The sequence below is a fragment of the Sarcophilus harrisii genome, chromosome 5 (assembly GCF_902635505.1).
Source record: "Sarcophilus harrisii chromosome 5, mSarHar1.11, whole genome shotgun sequence".
Classification (NCBI taxonomy): Eukaryota; Metazoa; Chordata; class Mammalia; order Dasyuromorphia; family Dasyuridae; genus Sarcophilus; species Sarcophilus harrisii.
Window position 1 is genome coordinate 59,926,034 of NC_045430.1, and position 22,510 is coordinate 59,948,543.

Sequence of the window (22,510 nt, forward strand, 5' to 3'; positions counted from 1 at the left end):
AATTAGAACTAGGGAGAATCCTTCCTAATGGCAACTTCATGGAATTGTTCTCCAAACTGAACCCCAGAGTAGCATTAATGACCCCACTGATTCCTCATTACACTCTTTTCCCCTTAATTTTGTCTGATCTCAATTTTTTCCTAAAGGAATTATAGCCTTCTAGTGTAGAAGATCTAGGGTCAATAAGTGACAAAAAAAAAAAAAAAAAGAAAAATACAGAAATACTGACCTCATATAAGAGGCCAAAGTCTAATTTGAATCTTCCTCTATCAAGAGAGGAAGAAAAATGTGCAAGACAGATTTCAATCTGAAATAAAAAAAATTTCCTAACAAAAGGGAATGGCCGGTCTTGAGAGGGAATGCACTCACCACACACACACACACACACACACATATCCCACCTTCGCCCCCTCTCTGTAGGTCTTGGAGCAAAGTCTGGATGAACCATTGTTAAGATATAATTCTTATTTGGGTGCAGTTTGAACTAGGTCCTTTCCAACTATGAGATCTGTGATTCTATAAAAATCATGAACTTGGACTCAATAAATGTTTCTTCTAACTCTAGATTCTAATTAATCACTCCAAGACATTCCATAAACACAACCCTCATACATAAGGTCATGGCTGTGGAGAGGGGGTAGTGAGGGGAAAACCATCTCACAGAGGCTCCTACCCACATGTTATTGTAGATATTTTCCCTCTTTTAGGTCAAACAACTTACAATACCCTGCTACCTATTAAACAAAATCTAAAGCCTTCTGTTTGCCATCAAAGTACCTTTAACATGTGGCCCTAAGTCATCCTACCTCAATCTCTCTCTGCTTTCAGTCTCTCTACTCCAGTCATAACAATTTCCTTACTATGTTTATAGGTTCTTGATTCCCCTAGTCCCCTCAAGAACACCATTCTCCCATCCTCAATCTACCTCTTTTCTGCCTCTTCAAATTCTACTTTAAAACTTCAAGACCCACTTCATATTTCATTTCCTTGACAGTCTTCCTTGAATACTAGAACCTATTCTAATCTTCCTTCTCTGAACCCCAATAGTAGTTTTAATCTATGTGACTCAATTTAGCATTTATATAAACTGCCTTTTATTACTCTATGTGTATGTGTATATATGTGTGTGTTTGTATTTATAAATATATATATATGTGTATGTATATATATATATATATATATATATATCTTGCCTCCCTCATGAGAATGAGTGCCATGTTTTACACACACACAAACACACAGATATACATCTCTGTGTGTGTATATCTCTATATCAATATATATATATATACTTCTTGCCTTCCTTATGAGAATGGGTGTCATGTTTTACACACACACAAACATAGATATATATATATATATCTCTGTGTGTATCTCTATATCAATATAGATATAGATATACTTCTTGCCTTCCTTATGAGAACGGGTGCCATGTTTTACATCCATTAATGCTTGCCTCATACTAAGTGTTCAACACTTACTGGCTGACAATGATTTTTTAAAACCTCTTCACCTTCAATATCCATTCCCATTTCTCCAAAAATGGAGGAAGGCACACCTAGAGTCAAGAAGACTTCTGAGACAAAATTCTTTTGTTCTCTCCAAAACTTGTAGCCTTCATAAGGATAGGGATAATGTCTTATCCATCTTTGTAGTTCCCATAGCACATAGCACACTGGCTTATACAGGACAGTTAAATAAATGTTTGTTGAAAAATATAATTGAATTATATGAATGTAATTCAACTTGGACTTGATGTATCCCCTCTTATATCTTACAATCCCCTTCAGAGTTTCTTTCTTCCATCATTGAGCCCTCATGCTAATCCACTAGCTTTTTATATGCTGCCTACAAATATGCCCTTTTTTTCTTTTATCTTCAAAAACCCTTAAAAACTTGCCACTTCTTAATTTCTTTTTTTGGGGGGGGGGGGCTGAGGCAGTTGGGGTTAAGTGATTTGCCCAGGGTCACACAGCCAGGAAGTGTTAAGTGTCTGAGACCAGATTTGAACTCGGGTCCTCCTGACTTCAGAGCTGGTGCTTTAGCTATTGCACCACCTAGCTGCCCCCAAAACCTGCCACTTCTTTAGGCTATCTCCCTATAATTAGCCTTCCTTTCAAACTAGTAAAAAAAAAAAAAAAAAAAAAAAGCTATTCATACTTTTCTCCATTTCCTCACCTCCCAATGACTTCTCAAAGTCTTGCAGTCTGATTTCCTATACTAATAAAACTTGTTTTCACCAGAGTTACCAATGATCTCCTAATTCTTAAATTCAATAGCTCTTTCCCAGGCTTCAACCTTTTTTACCTCTTAACAGCATTCAACACTATGGATCACCCTCTCTTCCTATATAGTGTTCCCTCTGGTCTTTCTTGGTCTTTCCTTTGCCATTTCTCCTCCTACCTACCTCACAGATCCTCATTCTTCTTTCATGGAACATCATCTATGTCCTGCTACGTAAATATAACCCAAAGCCTGTTCTGGACTAGCTTCTTTTCTCTCTCACTGATTTCACTGGCTCCCAATTACCTCTATATGATAGCTCCTATATAGATAGTTATATAGAGATATACATAGATAACATATATATACACACATACAGAAAGGAGAGAGAGAGACAGAGAGAGAGAGACAGAGAGAGACAGAGAGAGAGAGAGAGAGAGAGAGAGAGAGAGAGAGAGAGAGAGAGAGAAGGAGAGATGGAAATATGGGGAGAGAGATAGAGTAGAGAAGGAAAGGGGGGAAGAAAAGGGAGAGGAAGGGAGAGAGAGGGAAAGAGAAAAAGAGAGAGAGACCGAGAGAGAGAAAGAGAGAGAGAGATTTCCAATCCTCATCTCTCCCCAGAGCTCTAGTCCCATATCTCAATCTGATTATTCTATTGGTCATTTTGAATTCAAAATATGCAAAACCAAACTTGCTATCTTTTCCTCTAAACATACTAAACATCCTCTAAACATACTCCTTTTGACCTCCCTATTTTTTTCAGGGACATCATCATCCATCTAGTCATCCAGATTCATAACCCAAGTTATTTTCAACTCTTCATTCTCCATCAACTCCTACAACCCATTCCAGAATCTACCACCTCAAGCCCTCACACCTCTAACTTAAGACTATTGCATTGGTCTCCTAATTATTTTTTGTCTACTTTCTCCCTTCTCCAATCTATCCTACACACAAATGCCAAAATGGTAATCCTGAAGCACAATTCATTTTTCCATACTAAAAGTTTCTACTGCCTCTAGGGAAAAAATATATACTTCTATTTGACATTTAAAGCCCGTCACAAACTGGCTCCAACCTATCTTTTCAAATTAATTTCACATTACCATCCCTCACATTCCTATGTTCCAGTCAAGCCTGCTTACTTGCTATTCCCAGTAAAATAACATTTGGATTTGATGGTGAGGGGAGAGAGCACCAAGATGACAGTAGAGACAGCAACCCAGCTGGACTCTCCCAACATTCCCCGACAAACAACTTTAAAATAATGCCTCAAATCAAATTCTGGAGCGTCAGAACCAACAAAAGGTCAGAGCGAGACATTTTTCCAAGCAAAGGCAACTTGGGAGGTCTGCAGGAGATATCTATGACACTGAGAAGCCTGAAGAGTACATAGCTGCAACGCTAATCATGGACTTTGCACGTAGCAACAACTTCAGGATCTCTCAGAGAAGAGATGGGAAGAGGATCAGACAAATGGTCAGAAAGAAATTATGGGGCCCCTCTGCTGGCATTAAGTGCAGAATGTGGCACTGTCTGGCAACTCTATTGCCCATATGCAGTTCTAGGTGACACTCAGTTACAAGGGAGCTAGAGTCCTGGTAACAGCTCCAAGACAAGAAAACACTTGGTGCAGCAAGAGATCTGGTCACTGTTCCAGTGCTTATGGCTGAAGGGAAGCAGGGGTAAAGACCAAAGCGCAGACCCAAAGAACAGTAACCACGCCTATCCCCAAATCATACCACATTGAAAATGTGCAGACCCCCAAAACAAGCCCTGAAAACTGCAGCTTACAAAACCTAAAGCTTGAGAGGATCTCCCCACCCCTAAGGTGAGCAAAGCCCGACTTTAAAATAAAGCTCAAAATGAAGAAATAGCTGGGGGAAATGAGCAACCCACCCAAAAAAATGGCATTTGACCATAAAAAGTTACTACAGGAAGAAAAGACCAAGACACAAACTTAGAAGACAATAATGTCAAAAACATCTGCAAATGAACCTTTAAAAAAAAAGCACTCCTCAGACAAACCCAAAAAAAATTCCTGGAAGAGTTAAAGAGAGGAGAAGTAAAGGAAAAATTTGAAAAAGAAATGAGAGTGATGAAAGAAAATTAGGAAAACAGAATTAGCAGGTTAGTAAAAGAAGCACAAAAAAAGAAGAAAATAATACCTTAAAAAATAGAATTACCACATGGTAAAAGAGGCACAAAATTTTACTGAAGAGTGCTCTTTTAAAAAAGGAAAATTGGACAAATGGAAAAGAAAATAGAAAAGCCCAGTGAAGATAATAATTCCTTAAAAATTAGAATTGGACAGGTGAAACTGTCTCTATAATTCATTAAGAAACAATTTTAAAAGTAAAAAATGCAAAAATAGAAGAAAATATGAAATATTTCATAGAAAAACAAGTGACCAGGAAACTAAATGATAAATTAATCATTTAAAAATACTGAACTACCTGAAAACTATGACAAAAAAAGGAAGGGGACCTAGATATGAAATTTCAAGAAATTATAATAGAAAACATCCTTAATATCTTAAATTCAGAGAGTAAAATCAAAATTAAAGAATCTACTAATCACATCCTTAAAAAAAATCTAAAAATGAAAACTCCTGGAAATATTATAGCAAATTCCAGAGATCCCAGGTCAAAAAGGACATACTGTAAGCAGCCAGAAAGAATGAACTCTAAAACTGCAAAGCTACAGTCAGGATTACACAAGATTTAGTAGCTTCCATATTAAAGGAGTGTAAATCTTGGAATATGCTCTTTCAGAAAACAAAGGAACAAGGATTACAATAAAAAATAACTTGCCCCAGCAAAATTAAATGTAGTCTTTAAAGGGGAAAATAGACATTTAATGATAGAGAGGACTTTCTAACATTCCTGATGGAAAGGCCAGAATCTTTGACATTCAAACACAAGAATCAAGAGGAATATAAAAAGATAATTAGAAAAAAAAAAAGGGACTCCATAAGATTGTATTTTTTACATTCTCATACAAAAATATAATACTGGTAATTCCTAAAAATTTATCATTTTTAGGGTAGTTAAAAGGAGTCTACATAGATGGAAGGCATGGGTATGAGTTGATTAAGGTAGGATGATCTCAGAAAAATATAAAGGGGTAAGAAAGATAAATGTCCTGGGAGAAGGTGGAAGGGTGAGAAAGAATGAGAAAAATTATCTTACATAAGAGCTGTTACAGCAGGGGGTAGAACGGGGAAGGGGTAGCAGTCAACATTTAAATCTCACTCTCATCAAATTGGCTCAAAGAAGAATAAATATACATACTCAGTTTGGTATAGACATTTATTTTTATAAGAAATTGTATATTACAAATTTAATCCATCACTTCCTATAATATATCCTATACTGCTTTTAGCCCTGCAACCCAGACATGATTTCCAAATTCTCCCTCCTTCCTACCCCTCCTCTCAGACAGGATAAGCAATTTGATACAGGTTATAGATGTACAAATACGAAAAACATATTTCCATGTTCATCTTTAGAAAACTGTCTTACCCAACAAGGAAGTAGAAGGAGAAAGGATAGTAGAAAGAGAGGATAATGATAAAAGAGAGGGAAGATTAAGGGAGGTAAAGATCAGAGGCAAAACAGATTTCTGAGGATGAACAGAATAGAAAGAAAATGAAAAGGAAAAGCAGAAGAAAATAGTAGAGAGGGAAATACATAATTGATAATCATAACTGTAAATGGGAATGGGATGAACTCATCTACAAAAGGAAAGCAGATAGTAGACTAGATTAGAAACAAGAATCCAACAATATGTTATTTATAAGATACATATTTAAAACAGAAAGACACATGAATAGTTAAAATATGGAGCTGGAACAGAATTTATTATACTTCAACTGTAATTTTTTTTAAAAAAAGGCAAGGGTAGCGATCAGGACGTCAGAAAAAACAAAAGCAAAAATAGACCTAATTAAAAGAGAAAAATCAAGGAAACATTTTGCTAAAAGGTGTCATAGTCAATAATATTCAAAAATTTCAGCAAGTTTCTATGATAAAACCCTTATTTATCAAATATAGGAAGCTAAGCCAAATTTATAAAAATAAGACCCATAAAACAGATAGTTTTCAGATAAAGAAATCAAAACTATCTATGGTTATATGAAAACAATGCTCTAAATCATTACTGATCAGAGGAATGCAAAGTAAAACAACTCTGAGGTACCACTTCACATCTATGAGATAGGTACACTAATGCATGATAAGTGATGAACTGGTCCAAACATTCTGGAGAATAGTTTGGAATTGTGCCCAAAGGGTTATAAAACTCTGCATACCCTTTGACCCAAAAATACCTCTACTAAGAATATATCTAAAGGGATCAAAGAAAAAGGGGAAAGACCTCTGTGCACAAAAATACATATAGCAGCTCTTTTTTTATGATAGCAAAGAATTAGAAATCAAGGGGATGCCTATTCACTGGGCAATGGCTGAACCGACTGTGGTACATAACTGTGATGGAGATATGATGAGAGGGATGATTTCAGAAAAACATGGAAAGACTTATTTGAACTGATCCATAGAGAAGTGAGCAAAACCAAGAGATCATTGTACACTGTAATGCACTACTGCAATAATGATCAATTGTGAAAGACTTTGCAACTCTTGTCAATACAATGATCCAAGAAAATTCTGAAGACAATTCACAATGAAAAATGCTATCCAGCTCTTGAGAAAGAATTGATGAGCTCTGAAGTATAATTTTTTTCACTTTTTTTTTCTATTCCCCCCCCCCCCAATAGAGGGGAAATAGAGAGAAAAAAAAGTTTTAAAAATGGCTAATTGTGAATGGGTTCTAATTTACACAAGCATTTATTAAGCCCCTACTGTGGACATCTTAGATAATGTAAATGGCTAATATGGAAATATTTTGCATGATTTTTCATGTGTATTTGATATTCTATTGCTCCTCTTCCCTGTAGGTGGAGGAGGAGCTGGTGGGAGGGAAAGAAATTTGAAACAAAAAAATTTGTTAAAAGAATGCTAAAAATAAATAAAAATGGGGGGAGGGAACATTGCATTTCCTGCTTCCATGACTTTGTATGTCTGTCTTTTATGTCCTCACTTTCACCTCTTTTTTTCTCTAGGTCCTCACTAACATTCAGTTCAAGTATGACTTCTTACCTAAAGCCTTTAAGACTATCCCCTATCCCCATGAGTGTTAATAATGTGCCTTATCCCTGAAATTTTCTTTGCAGTTATTTATTTGCATACAAGACTGTTCCTTCAGTAAAATAAAAATTAACAACATTATTTGTAATACTTTGAAGTTCACCTTAAGAAGAATATAAGCTCTTTGAGGGCAAGTGCTATTTCATATTTGTCTTAGTATTTACATTATCTAACATATCCACAGTAGGGGCTTAATAAATGCTTGTGTAAATTAGAACCCATTCACAAATGTGATAAATCACAATGATAAAATTGCTATACAAGGATCAGTCAAAGTAACAAAGGTTATTTAGTCTTAAGACGACAACATTTAAGAGGAAAATATTAAGGATCTTCACATATATGAGGGGTAACATGCAGAAGGAGAATAAGCCTTATTCTGCTTGGCACCCAAGGGCAAAACTAGAAGCAACGAATCAAAATTGCTCAGTACAGGAAAAATATTATAACAATCAGAGCTGCCCAAAAGTGGAATTAAGAGGTAAATTCCCTCCTCTATGTGATTCAATAGCCACAGGCATAGACAGATATCATAAGATCATCCCTGAAATATCACAGTGGATAAAGTATTATACTTGGAGTTGCGTGATTAGAGTTTAAATCCAGCCTTAGACATTTACTTAGCTGGAATTGTTTCACCTCTGCTTGCCTCATTTTTCCTCATCTGTAAAATGGGGATGATAACAGGACCTACTTCCCTAGGTTATTGTGAGGATCAAATTAGATAATAATTGCAAAGCAAAATTTGCAAATCTTAAAGCATCATGCAAATACTTGGGATTATTATCCTAGTATCAGAGGCCACAAACACTTCTTATATAAATAATCACAGTAAAGGAAAAATATGCACAGCCATCCTGTTTGGCAAAGAAGGATCTGTGGAACATTCTCTTAAAACAGTCACTTATTACCACTCAAAATTAAAATGGCTCATGTCCCTCCTTCCCTGCTCCCTGCCCAAGTATTTCCTGTCCCCTTTTCCTGTTATTCTGCCCTTTCCTATTTCCTGAATATAGCTCCCCACATAGCTTTGGCTTTACAAAATTATAGAAATGCCAATTTTCTGAAAGTGACTCGAAATTTAAAACATACTTTTTTGGGCATGGCCAATGAGGAAATCTGCTTTACTTAACTGTATATTGGTTACAAAGATTTTATTATATTTTTTTTTTGGTTGACAAGTGTGGAATGAAAATGTTTTAATTGAAAAAAATAAATTTAAAAAATTATATGGAAGAAGGGGATAGGACAAGAGCATCATAAATTTCCAGCTAAAGATATGTTAGAAATAATCTGGTTCAACTCCTTCGTTTTATAAGTGAGAAAAGAGGCCCAAAAAAGTCAACAGTCACTCAATATACTAAGCAGCAAAGCCAGGATGCTAAGTAAAGCTCTCTGACCCTAGATCTAGTCCTCCTTCCACTAAAAGAGCACTAAAACTACAGCACTTTAGAGTTGAAAATAGCTCATTAGCTCCACAATTCATTAGTTCCTCACAACCTACCCAAATAATTATCTCAGGTATAATTTTTGCCATTTTACAGATGAAAAAGTTGAGGTTAAGTGACTTGTCCATGGCTGTATGTGGCACACAAATACTGTCAGAAAGGAATTTGAATTCAGGTCTTCTTGACAACAAGTGATACAAAACAATGTATTTGCCTGAAGACAGCTAGATACACATTTACACTCATACTTCTGCCCCCAATCCTTTCCCAGTTCTACACTTACAAATAGGTACACTTTTATACCTGGGGGTTGGGGAAGAGGGAAAGCCAGGGTAAAAATCAATATCTGACCACAGATGATGCTAAATTTACTTACCTGAAAAGCCATAGTCCATCCAACCTGGTAACATGGACACCTCCAAATTCAGCTAAAATTTAAGTACTAATTTATAATGAAAACATGTCCAGTACCAGTTTACAATCAGTACACAAGAATACAAAGACCTGATTACTAGCCAGGTAACCCACACCATCTCTGTAAACAACTTCTTTCCCCCCCCCATCCCCCAGCTTTCAACTGAAAGCAGTTTTTTAGGATTACTTATTAACTTTGTACCTTTCAAACCCTCATACTCAAAAGCAAAGGACAAGAAGCAAAAGACCACAAAAGCTTTTTTTTTTTTTCAGGCACTGGGATCTGTAGATCAAAACACTCTTGAGAGAGGAAGAAAGAAAAGAAATATTTTCAGGTGTTGTCTGTCTTTGCAGAGTGGTGAAGATCCTTTTGAGTTCTCCTCACGGCTTTATCTGGGTTGGTTCCATCGGAAACTGGATGGTTCAAGTTTCTGCCCCCACTCCAAACCTTTCCACAAATTAAGGATATTGCCACTTTTTCCCAAAGGACAGAAACCTGAAAAATCTGAAGAAAGCTAGTTCCAACAAAGTGTGTAATTTTCCTTTTATATTCAACTTCTTCTTTATCCACATCCCTGATTTCTAAGTTGGTCTGATTTCTTTCAGATCCATGCCAGGTTGCACAGCTGCATATGACTCCCCAAACATAGGCAGCACCCCAAATCCCAAAGCAGAATAGCTGAAAACTGATAGCCGTCAAGACCACTGACTAGGAGGGAGTTTCTTAAAATGGGGACTCACACATTCCCACTCTTTTCCAATTTAGCTGCAAATATATGAAATCAAAGCTCCATCCGAGTGAGCAGCCCACGAGGAGACCTGCCCAACATTTCTACAGAGACAACAAAGGTGGCATTGTGGGTACCAGACTTGGAGGCAATGTCCAAAACTACAACTCAGGATCAACACAAGATTCAGCTATTCTCTGTTCTACTCTGAGGCTCCCCTGTTGGGACTCACAAGGAAGCAAATTTCCTGGCAAGGAGCCACTGAGGAGCAAAAAATGTATTGGTTACCAGCAGGGGGGAAGAACCTCATGAGGTCTGCATGAAGTTTACCCAGTGGTCTGTGAAGGAGCCTGCATTTGAGGGGGTGGAGGAGAAGGTAGAAGAGAAGGAATGACCTCTCTGAAAACTACCCAATGGCCAGACATCCAGGAGATTCCATCCTTGCTCCACCCTGGCTCCCCAAGGGTTTTCAAGGGTGGGAAGCAGGAAGTTTACAAGCCTCTCCTGCTTCCCTCAGCTCCTTCCATACATTTGGAACAATAAGCAAAGGCTGAAAGGATTGTACATGTTAACACTGGTGTTAGCTCCTAATTAGAAATAATGAGGGTACATAATTCTCTCTCCCTACAAGTACCCCAAACCCAGTCATTCCATCTCCTACTAAGAGAATGGGATTCTCTCATCCCCTATCACCCAATCAAGAAGTAAACAAACCATTAGTGTTTATAATATAGGTTTCCCCAGACTTCCTACTGACCTGATTTCTCTTGTCCTCCTGAAAAGGCTTGAGCTGCTTACAAACAACAGGAGATTTGGGAGGTCTTTCTGTGGGAAAAGAGACATCCATGAGCAGTTATTCCCGAGAAGCTGACACTGACCCTCTTCTTCTCACCCATCACTAATTCATTATTTTGATTCACATTCACTGAGCACCTTTGATATGTATAGCACTGTGCTACGTCCTACAAGACAGAAGTAGCATACAATAGGGTAAAGGACTGGAAGAAGCCTTCAGTCTATCCAGAGAAGCAACATATATATGTGAAAGGATTAAATAATAATGAATAAAATGTCAAATAAGTACTGGGCCACAGGAGGAAATCAAGAAGAGCTAGCCTGGAAGGAGAGGTAAAATTCACACATATACTGCTGAGGATGGGGAAGGGGACTCCACATAGCAAAGGTAGCAAAGTCAAACTAAACAATGAATTAACCTAGAGACCACTCACATGGGCAAATACTAGAAGTTCAGGCTAAAAAGGTAGATTAGGACCAAAGGTGTTCAGATGCCAGGTTAAGGCCACACAGGACTACCCCCTGGGCTTTGGGTGCTGTGATAGTGGTGGGGATGGCAATGCTCTTTCATTTCATGTTTGCAAAACTTGTTTCACAATGAGATTATGGCAAAGACCTTACTGTTTATCTCTGCATTCCCTATTCCACCTAACCTGGTGCTAGACACACCATAGGTATTTTACAAATCCTGCTCATTTGGCATTTATCACAAAATTCTCAACACAGTTCGCCTTTTGTGTGTGTGTGTATGTACATTTACCTAAAGAGATTTCGGCCTAATTAAGGATAGGATCTTAAGATTTCTTTATATCCTCAGTATCCAGCACAGGATCAGGCATAAAACAGGGATTGCCTGTTAATAAATATCTGTTTATTGATTGAGAAGGGAGATATGGCCACAGGGAACTTAAAAGCTAACTGAAATAATGCAAACACAAACCCCAAAGGGTTGCAGTTAACTTTAACTAGTTAGGAGAGTTTTAATCATCCAGATCTTCCTTCTTCCCCATGAAGGCCCAGCTGAGTCAGTAGTACTAGGGCTGGGCCAGAGGGGAGGGGGTGAATATAAATATCTGTCTCTCTGACTGCATTCCTAAGCCAAATATAAATTGTATAGGGGTTTCAACTGTTTTCTATTATCTGTAACTTAGTTCTCCATAATGCTATTCTCATCCCCTGTATAGATAATAAAAGCAGATTGTACTTCTCAATAATGTGATACATAGAAATATCCCTATGGATATATTTATAAGGGAAAGAAATATTGCTGGCTAAGATGGAGTTGAGCACGAATCTATGCTTCCTCTCAGCTAGTCAAGGAAAGCTTCTTGGAAGAAGTGGGATCTCTGCCATCATAGCTCTGCAGAAAATGGGAGGAAGGGAGCAGAAAGGAAAGAAAAAAAAGGAACAAAGACTTTAAGGTGTACTTTTAGCCTCATTGCCTTTTCCCAAGTATGGGGCAACCCCCCAGAAATTTCTATCTAATTTTAGTGATTGAGGAGGCAAGAAAAGATTTAAAAGTTCAGTCCCATTTGGAAACATAATTTTAGTGATTGAGGAGGCAAGAAAAGACTTAAAAGTTCAGTCCCATTTGGAAACATAATTTTGCTTCCCCACTTACAAGATGGCAGCCAGAGGCCTCTCCCATTTTCCTAAAATCTCTAATCAGACACAGAAACTGCAAGAATTCTTGGGGAGAGGTCAGGGAAGGGAACTACATCTTTTTTTAAACAAGGAAGAGATATTGAAACTTCAGCTCCAAGATACACAAATGCAGAGCACAAGGCTGAGAGTTAGGAAATATGTTCCAGCTGTGAAACTTACTGACCATAAGGCAAGTCATTAAACAGAATCTCCCTGTGGCTCAATTTCTTCACCATAAAAAGAGTTTGGACTGGAGTTTCTTTCCAGTCCTAACATTCTGTGGCACAATTCTATGGGGGAGAAAGTTAAAAACAAAAAACCACCTCTTTTGTAGTTTTAATTTAAAATCTTTTAAACTAATGCAAACTGATTGGCTAAATCCCAAGGCCTTGAACTGCTCTAAAATAACCTCCTATCAAGTATGTCCTCCCTGTGCCTACTATTCCACAAATGCTAATGGATATAAAAGGGAATGAAGGCACAGAGAGAGAGAGAGAGAGAGAGAGAGAGAGAGAGAGAGAGAGAGACCCTGTGAGCACCCTCCTCAGAGCAAAAAAGAGCTAGACTAGGAATCTAACAACTTAGTAGGTCTGGGGTCCTAAGCCATATCTGATACTCGGTCCTGTAACTTCAGGGCCAGTCAACATCTCTGAAACTCAGTATTTCTACTATTCTCCTTACAACCCTATGCGATCTGTCTTACTATCAGTATTAGTGTCATTGTGGGTATTCTTTAAAAGGCTTAGAAGGCCTGCCCTATCCCTATTTCTGTCTCTTTCCTCTTACTTAACCAAAAGTCCCCACAAGATAAGTGGACTCCCTCCAAATCTCTCACTCCACATCCCATCACCTCCTCTTGCCTCTTGTCCCAGGCAGCCCAGAGGGCTCTGCCCTCTCTCTTACTTCACCTTACCCCCTCCCTCACCCTACATAGGACCACCCTGTCCTGCCTCCTGTCCTAGCTCTCCAAAAATTGCCCTCCTTCACCCTGTCTTCACTTTAGCCCCAAGCTTTTCAGAAATGACCACCTTCACCCACATTCCACCACCCTGTCTTGCCTCCTGCCCCAGGCTCTCCAATATTCCCTCCTTCCCCCCATGTCCCACCACCCCATCCTGCTTCCTGTCCCAGGTTCTCCCACATCACACCTCCCATCCTGCCTCAAGCTCTTCAATATGCCCCCTCCCTGCCCCCACATCCCACCCAGGCTCTCCAATATGCCCCTTCCCTCCCCTCACATCCCACCTCTCCATCCTGCCTCTTGCCCCAGGCTCTCCAATATGCCCTCCTTCACCCCATGTCCCAGCACCCCATCCTGCCTCCTGTCCCAGGTTCTCCCACATCACACTTTCCATCCTACCTCAGGCTCTCCAATATGCCCCGTCCCTGCCTCACATCCCACCCACACATCCCACCCAGGCTCTCCAATATGCCCTTTCCCTCCCCCCACATTCCACCCACCCATCCTGCCTCCTGTCCCAAGCTTTCTAACATGCTCCCTTCACCCCACTTTCCAGCATTCCGTCCTGCCTCCTGCACCAGGTAGCCCACCCCAATACCCAGACTTTCCCAACTCTCTCCTCTATCCCATTCTAAGAAACTTTCCTAATTTCCTCCCCCCCCTCCCAGTGCCCTCTGCTAGCCCTTCCCTCCCGACCCTCGCGCCCCCTCTTTCCGCTCCCGCGCCCCCTTCTCCTGCCCGGGCACCCCCGCCCTCCTCCTACCGCTCCCTCCGGTGCTTGTCCGGGCTCCGCTGGCCGGGCCGGGGAAAGGCTCCGTCCGGGTTGGCCGGCCCGCACCGGCCCTCCCCGCCCCTCCTTCTTCTCGCAGCGGCCGGAGTCTCCACAACTTTGCCCGCTCGGCCGGCCCCGGGGCCAGCGCCCCAGCCCCGCCGCCGCCGCCGCCGCCCAGCCCGAGCCGGGGCCCCGGCCTCCCGGCGGGCGGAGGAGTGGGGGTTGGGGGGGCTGGAATGAAGCTTCCAGCCGCCGCCCAGACTCCCGCTCCAGCCGCCGCCGCCACCGCCAGTGGAAACGGGGGGCGGGGCGGGGGGCTCCTTTCGGGGAGGGGGCGGGGCTGTGCCTTCCCGGGAAGGCTGGACTAAAGCTGAGAGTGTACCCCGCGCGGAGGAGGGGGATGGAGAGACCTGGAGAGCCGGGAGTGGAAGAGAGAAGAGGAGGGGAGAGCGGAGGAAGAGGAGGGAGAGCCTAGGGAGGAGAAATGAAGGGGAAGGACTTTCGAAGAGAAGGAAAAGACAGATTCAGGGGAGGAGCCGAAGGTCTTCCACAGTGGGGGAAGATGATTGACTGTTCTCGGGAGGAAGGGGAGATGAGCCGAGGTGCTGAAGAGAACTGCACCCTTGGGGACGCGGGGACGCCTTGCCCTGTCCTGCCCCGTCCTGCTCCGGCCCGACCTCATTTCGCTCCGTCTTAGAATGATTGTTAGGCAAGAAAGGGGCTTTGGATGCCGATCTCCTCTTCCAGTCTCTCACCAACTTTATTTCTGAGACGCGGAGAACATGAAGTGCTCACACAGGTAACAAAATCATGATTCAAATCCAGGTCTTCTGATACCAAATCCAGTGAGTTTCCCACTAACCAACACTGCCTGTAGGGAATTTAATCCTCGACACACACACCCAACAAAGCCCGGAGCCTGCTTGACTCCTAACCCTCTGCCTTTAATTACACACGTCAGCGGCAAGGTAGAGGAGGGGTGAAAGGCCAGAAAGGACTGGGGCAGCTGGTCTCAACTCCCGAAATGCTTCATGCTCCAAGTCTCTTGGTCTTTTCTGTGATCACAACTGCCCAGCTACCCTTACTTATGCCCGGAAAACTCACCTGAACTTTCATAAGAGAAAAAGAACTGGAACTAGAGCACAGCAAATAGGTTTTGTCCCATGGAATCAAAATTCACGCTTATACTCCATCCCCTTAGAAACTTCGAGGTTTAGCACCTCCCTGCGAGACAATAATTAGTTAAAATAGAAAGCTACCAAGGGTTTCTTCCCCCAGATAAGCTCCTCCCCAATGACCTCTTTTGCTTCCCTAGCAAAGCCTCACAGTGTCCTAAGTCCCAGAGTCTTATCTCCCTATGAAAAGGACCTTATAGCACCACATCTCTCACCATATTACCTCAAGCAAATTTAGGTTTTTTTTAAGTTGATTTCAAGCCCACTTTCACTGTTTGGGGGAAGGAAAGGATGATACCGTGTAAAGCTTTCCCCAAGTAACAAAGTTGGTGATGGGTGGCACTTTCTTTTGTAATAGCCATATCCAATTATTCAGTAAAGAGAGAACCCACCTAAATCCCAAGGCAGCCCGAAACACTTTTGCAGAAATCTAATTGTTACAATGCTTTCCCTTCCTTAAGTCTGTATTCATTGCTCTTAGTTTTACCCTGTAAGGCAGCAGAACAAACCTAACCAATCCCTCTTCCATATGACAGCCCAATACCTGAAAATGACTCCTGTTCTTCTCCTAAATCTTTTCCAATCTAAACATTCCCAGGGATTGCAAGTAATTTCAATGACCTTCAGTGTCCAGATACTCTGGACACTCCCCAATTTATCAATACCCATAACTGAACAACACAGCTGTGTCCTGACCAGTGTAGGTGGATTACTCTTTGCACAATCTGCCACTTTCATTGCAGGATAACATCATATTAACTTTTTGTGGCTGCCATATTCTGGTGTTGATTCATATGGAGTTAACAATCCAGTAAAACCCCTAAATCTTGTTCAAACTACTTGTAGCCATCTCTCCCTCATCTAGTACCTGTGAAGTTGATTTTTTTTTATTTCAGGGCAGTTCATAAATCACGTTGACAACAATTTTGTGGATTAAGTGCTATTGTCAGCTATTGAATCTGAGAACATAAAAGCCTGATGTGTTGATTTGTTACCTGAGGTCCAAAGCCCATTGGTCTGGGACTCTTCTTGCTGGGGAAGATCAATGCCTTCTGCCTGGGTAAGGAATAGGACAAAGTTGGAGAGAGCCAGAGAAAAGAGAGGTTTGTTCCTCTTCCAGTATGAGTCTTTGGACCTTTTTCAAATGTAATCTCTTTAGTCTCTTCAGTTTCTGAACATTGGTTCTGGCTTTCAGAAAACAGATGGAAGATGACAATCCCATTTCAGGGTTGCTAAAGGAAAAGACTGGGAAGAAGTCAACTGTCTTCCTCATGTTTCTGTCCCCAGCATGCTATACTAGGAACTTTGGAGAACTTCACCAATAAGAGAACTCTTTCACTTTGTATTGTATGGTATATATTCTCCTATATATATACTTTCTCTGATTTCTGTTTTGCTATGATTTGGATAAATGGACTTATTTGCTATTTTGTATCATTGTGCAATTGGTATTTCATGAGAAGGGAATCAAGTCTGGAACATCAAGTTTGGAGTCCTTCTTTCCCCAGAATAATGAAGTAGCAATCAGAAATTTGTTTGAACCCTAAAACTACCATCTTGAGATTAATAATATTTAAGGGAATAGATGGATATAATTCTAACCCAGCAACTAACTCACTTTGTCTGTCTCTATCTGTCTCTGTCTCTCTGTCTCTCTGTCTCTCTCTGTCTCTCTCTGTCTCTGTCTCTCTCTCTCTCTCTCTCTCTCTCTCTCTTTCTTTCTTTCTTTCTCTCTCTCTCTCTCTGAAGTTTCTGGGCCCAATAGCCTGATATCCTTCCTGGCTTGAAATAAAGTCTCCTTTGAAGAAGGATACAGAGGAGAAAAATATAGAGATGTCCATTCTATTTCCCTTTAAGTCACATAATGATACCCCTGTTCTACATATGAGACACAGCTCTCAATAGAACACCAGGTTTTTATATTAAGAGGTCAGAGTTTAACATCCCAGTTGGGATGACTAAGTAAAAGGTGGACTTGGTGTAGGCAGGGATTCTTATAAGCTGGGGTCTATGAATTGGGACTGGAAAAAAATATTTTTATTTTCACTGATTTCTACCAGAAATTTAGCACTTCCTTCATTTAGTAATGCAGATAAACATTATTCAAAGAAGGTATCACAATATTATGGAATATTATTGCTCGGTAAGAAATGACAACAGGATGATTTCAGAAAGGCCTGGAGAGACTTACATGAACTGATGCTGAGTGAAACAAGCAGGGCCAGGAGATCATTATATACTTCAACAACAATACTATATGATGATAAATTCTGATGGATGTGGCCATCTTCAGCAATGAGATGAACCAAATCAGTTCCAATGGACAGTAATGAACTGAACCAGCTACACCCAGCGAAAGAACTCTGGGAGATGACTAAAAACCATTACATTGAATTCCCAATCCCTATATTTTTGCCTGCCTGCATTTTGGATTTCCTTCACAGGCTAATTGTACAATATTTCAGAGTCCGATTTTTTTTTGTACAGCAAAATAACGGTTTAGTCATGTATACTTATTGTGTATCTAATTTATACTTTAATATATTTAACATCTACTGGTCATCCTGCCATCTAGGGGAGGGGGTTGGGGAAAGAGGGGAAAAATTGAAACAAAAGGTTTGGCAATTGTCAATGCTGTAAAATTACCCATACATATAACTTGTAAATTAAAAGCTATTTAAAAAAAAAGAAGGTATCACAAGACTTTCCCAGGTGACCAAAGAGAATATAATATATAGAAAAAGTTAAAAAAAAAAATTGGGCAGTGGGAAGACCTACAGAGTGGGCAGACAGGAATTTTGTATCTTCCTGATAGCTCTGCCACTATCTTATCATTTTGAACAAGGTTCTTTATCTTTGAGTTCTTTTTTTTTTTTAGGTGATCTCTGAAGGTCTCCAATTAGGTAAGGTACCAGAGCAATTAGATTTATACAAGTTATTTAGATTATAGGTAAAATTCCTTTTAGGACTTCCCCCACCTCCAACTTAGGTTCACAACTAGAGATTTGAACATCTTTAGGAAAAGGAGGCCAAAGGTCATATTTCATTATTGAGTCAGTAGTCAATAAACATTTATTAAATATATTCTCCCTGTTAGGCACTATGCTAAACCCTAGGGATACATAGAAAATTAAAAGATACCTTCTCTCAAGAAGCTTACAAACTAGTCATAGAAATAAATGCAAATAGCTATATACAAACTATCTAGACAGAAAAAAATAAAATAATAAACAGGGGGAAGGTATAGAAATAAAGGATCAGGAAAAGCTTCCAGTAAAAAGTGAGATTTTTTTCTTGCGATTTGAAGGAAGCCCAGAAAACCAGGAGGCAAACCTACAATAAGAGATTAGAGGATCTTGTAGGAAAAGAGTAAGAAGGATAGTCACCAAATCTAAGCCTAATGGGTGAGAAGACCGAAAAGACTGGGGTGTTTGTTGGCTTATGAAGGAAGGTTTTGAACTCTCAATAAAGCAATTTTCTTTTCATATATTTTGAAAAATAAACATCTATTGTTATTTTTTTTTTAAGTTTTCTTCCTCTCTTCCCCCTCCCCAAGATACCAAGCAATCCAATATAGACTAAATATGTGCAGGGAGGGAGAGAGAGAGAGAGAGAGAGAGAGAGAGAGAGAGAGAGAGAGAGAGAGAGAGAGAGAGAGAGAGAAAGAAATATATAATATCTAAGTTTCAAGTCTATGAAATGGAAGGATGATAATAGGACAGTTTGGAAAGAAGAAAGATTTTGGGGGAAAAGATGAGTTCATTTTGGACATGTTGAGCTTACAATATCAATAAGATATCCAGTTCAAAATATCTAATTTGGAGATTCCAATCTAAAAGTCTAGAGTTAGAACTGGATAAGTAGGGACAACTAAGTCAATCAGTGGAAAAAACACTGGTCCTGGAGTCAGGAAGCCCAGCTTCAGACACTTAAACTTACTAGACATGTGACTCTGGGCAAGTCACTTAACCCTGATAACCTCAACAAAATAAATAAATAAATAAATAAACAAATAAACAAAAAGAACTGGATAAGTTGTGAGAATTATCAGAAGAGTGATTATAATTGAATCCATAAGATGAGATCACTAAGTCAAATATTATAGAGGGAAAATTGAAGAAGACCCAGGAAAATCCAGGAAAGCAGACTCAGGAGCAGTCAGATAAAATAAGAATTAGGAGAGAGTAGTGTCCAAAAGCTTAAAAGAGAGTATCCAGGAAAAGAGAGTGATGGGCAATGTCACAAAAAACAGAGACACAGTAATTGAGGATTGATAAAATGTTATTAGTTTTGGCAATTAAGAAATGGTTAATCATTTTGAAGAGAGGTATTCCAACCTGGCTTTAGGTTGGAAAGCAAATTGTAGAGAATTAAAAAGAAAAGAAGAAAGGAAGAGGAGGTATTTATTATAGAAAGCTTTCTTGAGGAGTTTAGCTAAAAAAAAAAAAAAGTTAGGTGAGATATGAGATGATAGTAGGGATGAATAGATCAAGAGAGAGGGTTTTTTTTTTGAGGATGTGAGAGACATGGGCATATATTTGTTAGCAGTAAGGAAGCAGGCTTTAGACAAGGAGAAGCAAGTGTAGATGATAGAAAAGAGTCCTATCTTTTAGTTTAACATGCTTTGCCACACTGTTCTCCTCAAGTCTTGTCCCAATACTTCCCTGTCCTTTTTTTTATACTATATTCAATGTCTATTATGCCTTCCTTTCCAGTATCCCCTCCAGTTCAATCAATCAGAAAGCATTTATTAAATGCCTGCGATATATGTGATATTGTCCCAGTCCCTCCTCTCAAGAACCTCACAGTCTAACGGAACAGGCAACATGCAAACAACTAGGTTCTATTTATACAAGTTATATATAGGATAAGTACATATGATAGATGTAAGTTATATATATTATCAGTAACACACCAAACTACCAACAACTTATTTTATAGAACTAGACAAAATAATAACAAAATTCATCTAGAAGAATAAAAGGTTAAGAATATCAAGGGAATTAATTTTTTCTTAAATGTGAAGAAAGTTGGTTTAGCAGTACCAGATCTCAAACTATATTGCAAAACAGCAGTCATCAAAATAATTTGGTATTGGCTTAGAAAGAGAGCAGTAAATCAGTGGAATAGATTAAATATATAATATACAGTGGGGAAAGACCATAATAATCTAGTGTTTGATAAATGCAAAATTCCAAGTTTTAGGGACAAGAACTCACTATCTGACAAAAAAAAAAACTACTAGGAAAACTAGAAAGAAGTTTAATAGTATTTTATTTTTCCAAATACACACAAAGACAGTTTTCAACATTCATCTTTGCAAAACCTTATGTTCCAAAGTTTTCTCCCTCCAATTTGGAACTATGCCCAAAGAGCTATCAAACTGTGCATATCCTTTGATCCAGTAGTGTCTCTCCTGGTTCTATATCCTAAAGAGATCTTTAAAAAGGGGGAAAAAACCCACATGTGCCAAAATGTTTGTAGCAGCCCTTTTTGTAGAGGCAAGAAACTAGGAACTGAATGGATGCCCATCAGTTGGGCAATGGTATATGAATGTAATGGAATATTATTGTTCTATAGGAAACAATCAGCAAGGATAATTTCAGAATGGACTGAACAAAACTGCATGAACTTGCATGAACTGATACTAAGTGAAGTGAGTAGAAGAACCAAGAGGACATTGTACACAGCAACAACAAGATTATGTAATGATCAGCTCTGATGGACTTGGCTCTTCTCAAGAATGAGATGATTCAGGCTAATTCCAATAGACTAATGATGAGAGAGCCATCTGTACCCAGAGAACGGACTATAGGGACTGAATGTGGATCACAACATAATATTTTTACCTTTTTTGTTGTTATTGTTTGCTTGCTTTTTTTTCCTTTCTTGTTTTTTTCCCTTTTGATATGATTTTTCTTGTACAGAATGATAAATATGGAAATATGTTTAGAAGAATTGTACATGTGTAACCTGTATTGGATTGCTTGCTATCTAAGGGAGAGGGGTGGAGGGGAGGGAGGGAGAAAAATTTGGAACACAAGGTTTTGCAAGGGTAAATCTTGACAACTATCTTTCATGTATTTTGAAAAATAAATATCTATTATTATTTTTTAAAAACAGTTTTCTTCCTCTCTTCTCCCTCCCCAAGATGCCAAACAATCTAATATAGATTAAATATGTGCAGTTCTTCTAAATATATTTCCAAATTCATCATGCTGTTCAAGAAAAATCAAATCAAAAGGGGGAAAAAAAAAACATGAGAAAGAAACAAAAAACGAGGACGATCAGGATCTCTCTCTGCATGCAATTGACTCTTTCCATCCTGAGTTTATTGAAGTTGCCTTGAAATACATCATTGTTGAAAAGAGCCAAATCCACCACAATTGATCATTACATAATCTTGTTATTATGTACAATGTTCTCTTGGTTCTGCTCATTTCGCTTAACATCAGTTCATGTAAGTCTTTCCAGGCTTTTCTGAAATCAGCCTGCTCATCAAAACTGGATAGATTGGCAGAAATTATATATAGAACAATCTTTCACACTAAATACCAAGATAAAGTCAAAATGGGTACATGATTTAGACATAAAGGATGATACCATAAGCAAATTATAAGAGCACGGAATAGTTTACATATCAGATCTAGGGAGGAAATTTATTACTAAAGATACAGAGAACATTACAAAATGTAAAATAAATGACTTCAATTATATTAAATAAAAAAGGTTGTCCACAAACAAAGCCAATCCAACCATGATTAGAAAGAAAGTAGTTAATTGGGGGAAAAAATTTTTTTACACCAAGTATCTCTGATAAAGAACGGAGACAAATTTATAAGAATACAAGTCATTCCCCAGTTGTAGAATGATCAAAGTTTATAAATAGGCATTTTTTCATATAAAGAAATAAAGCTATCTATGATCATATGAAACAAATTATCTAAATCACTACTGATACAAATTGAAACAACTTTGAGGTACCATCTCATATGTATCAGATTGTCTAATATGACCCCAAAAATGACAAATGTTGGGGAGGATGTGGGAAAATTGAGACACTAATGCTCTAAAACTGAAACAATGTTGGTGAAGTTGTGAATTGATTCAACCATTGTGGAGAGTAATTTGGAACAAAAGGTT

The 22,510-nt window shown here is 39.0% G+C and overlaps 1 protein-coding gene across 1 annotated transcript in view; it reads right to left on the reverse strand.

The window, feature by feature from the left end:
- Positions 1 to 14,370, reverse strand: part of TSPAN9 (tetraspanin 9) — a 239,073-nt gene extending 224,703 nt beyond the window's left edge. Inside the window, exons 1-2 of the mRNA XM_031939299.1 lie at positions 14,184 to 14,370; positions 10,778 to 10,845 (exon numbers count right to left, since the gene is read on the reverse strand). The gene's annotated coding sequence lies outside the window, so the exon portion shown is untranslated. The remainder of the gene's footprint in view (positions 1 to 10,777; positions 10,846 to 14,183) is intronic.
- Between the last annotated feature and the right edge of the window lie 8,140 nt (positions 14,371 to 22,510).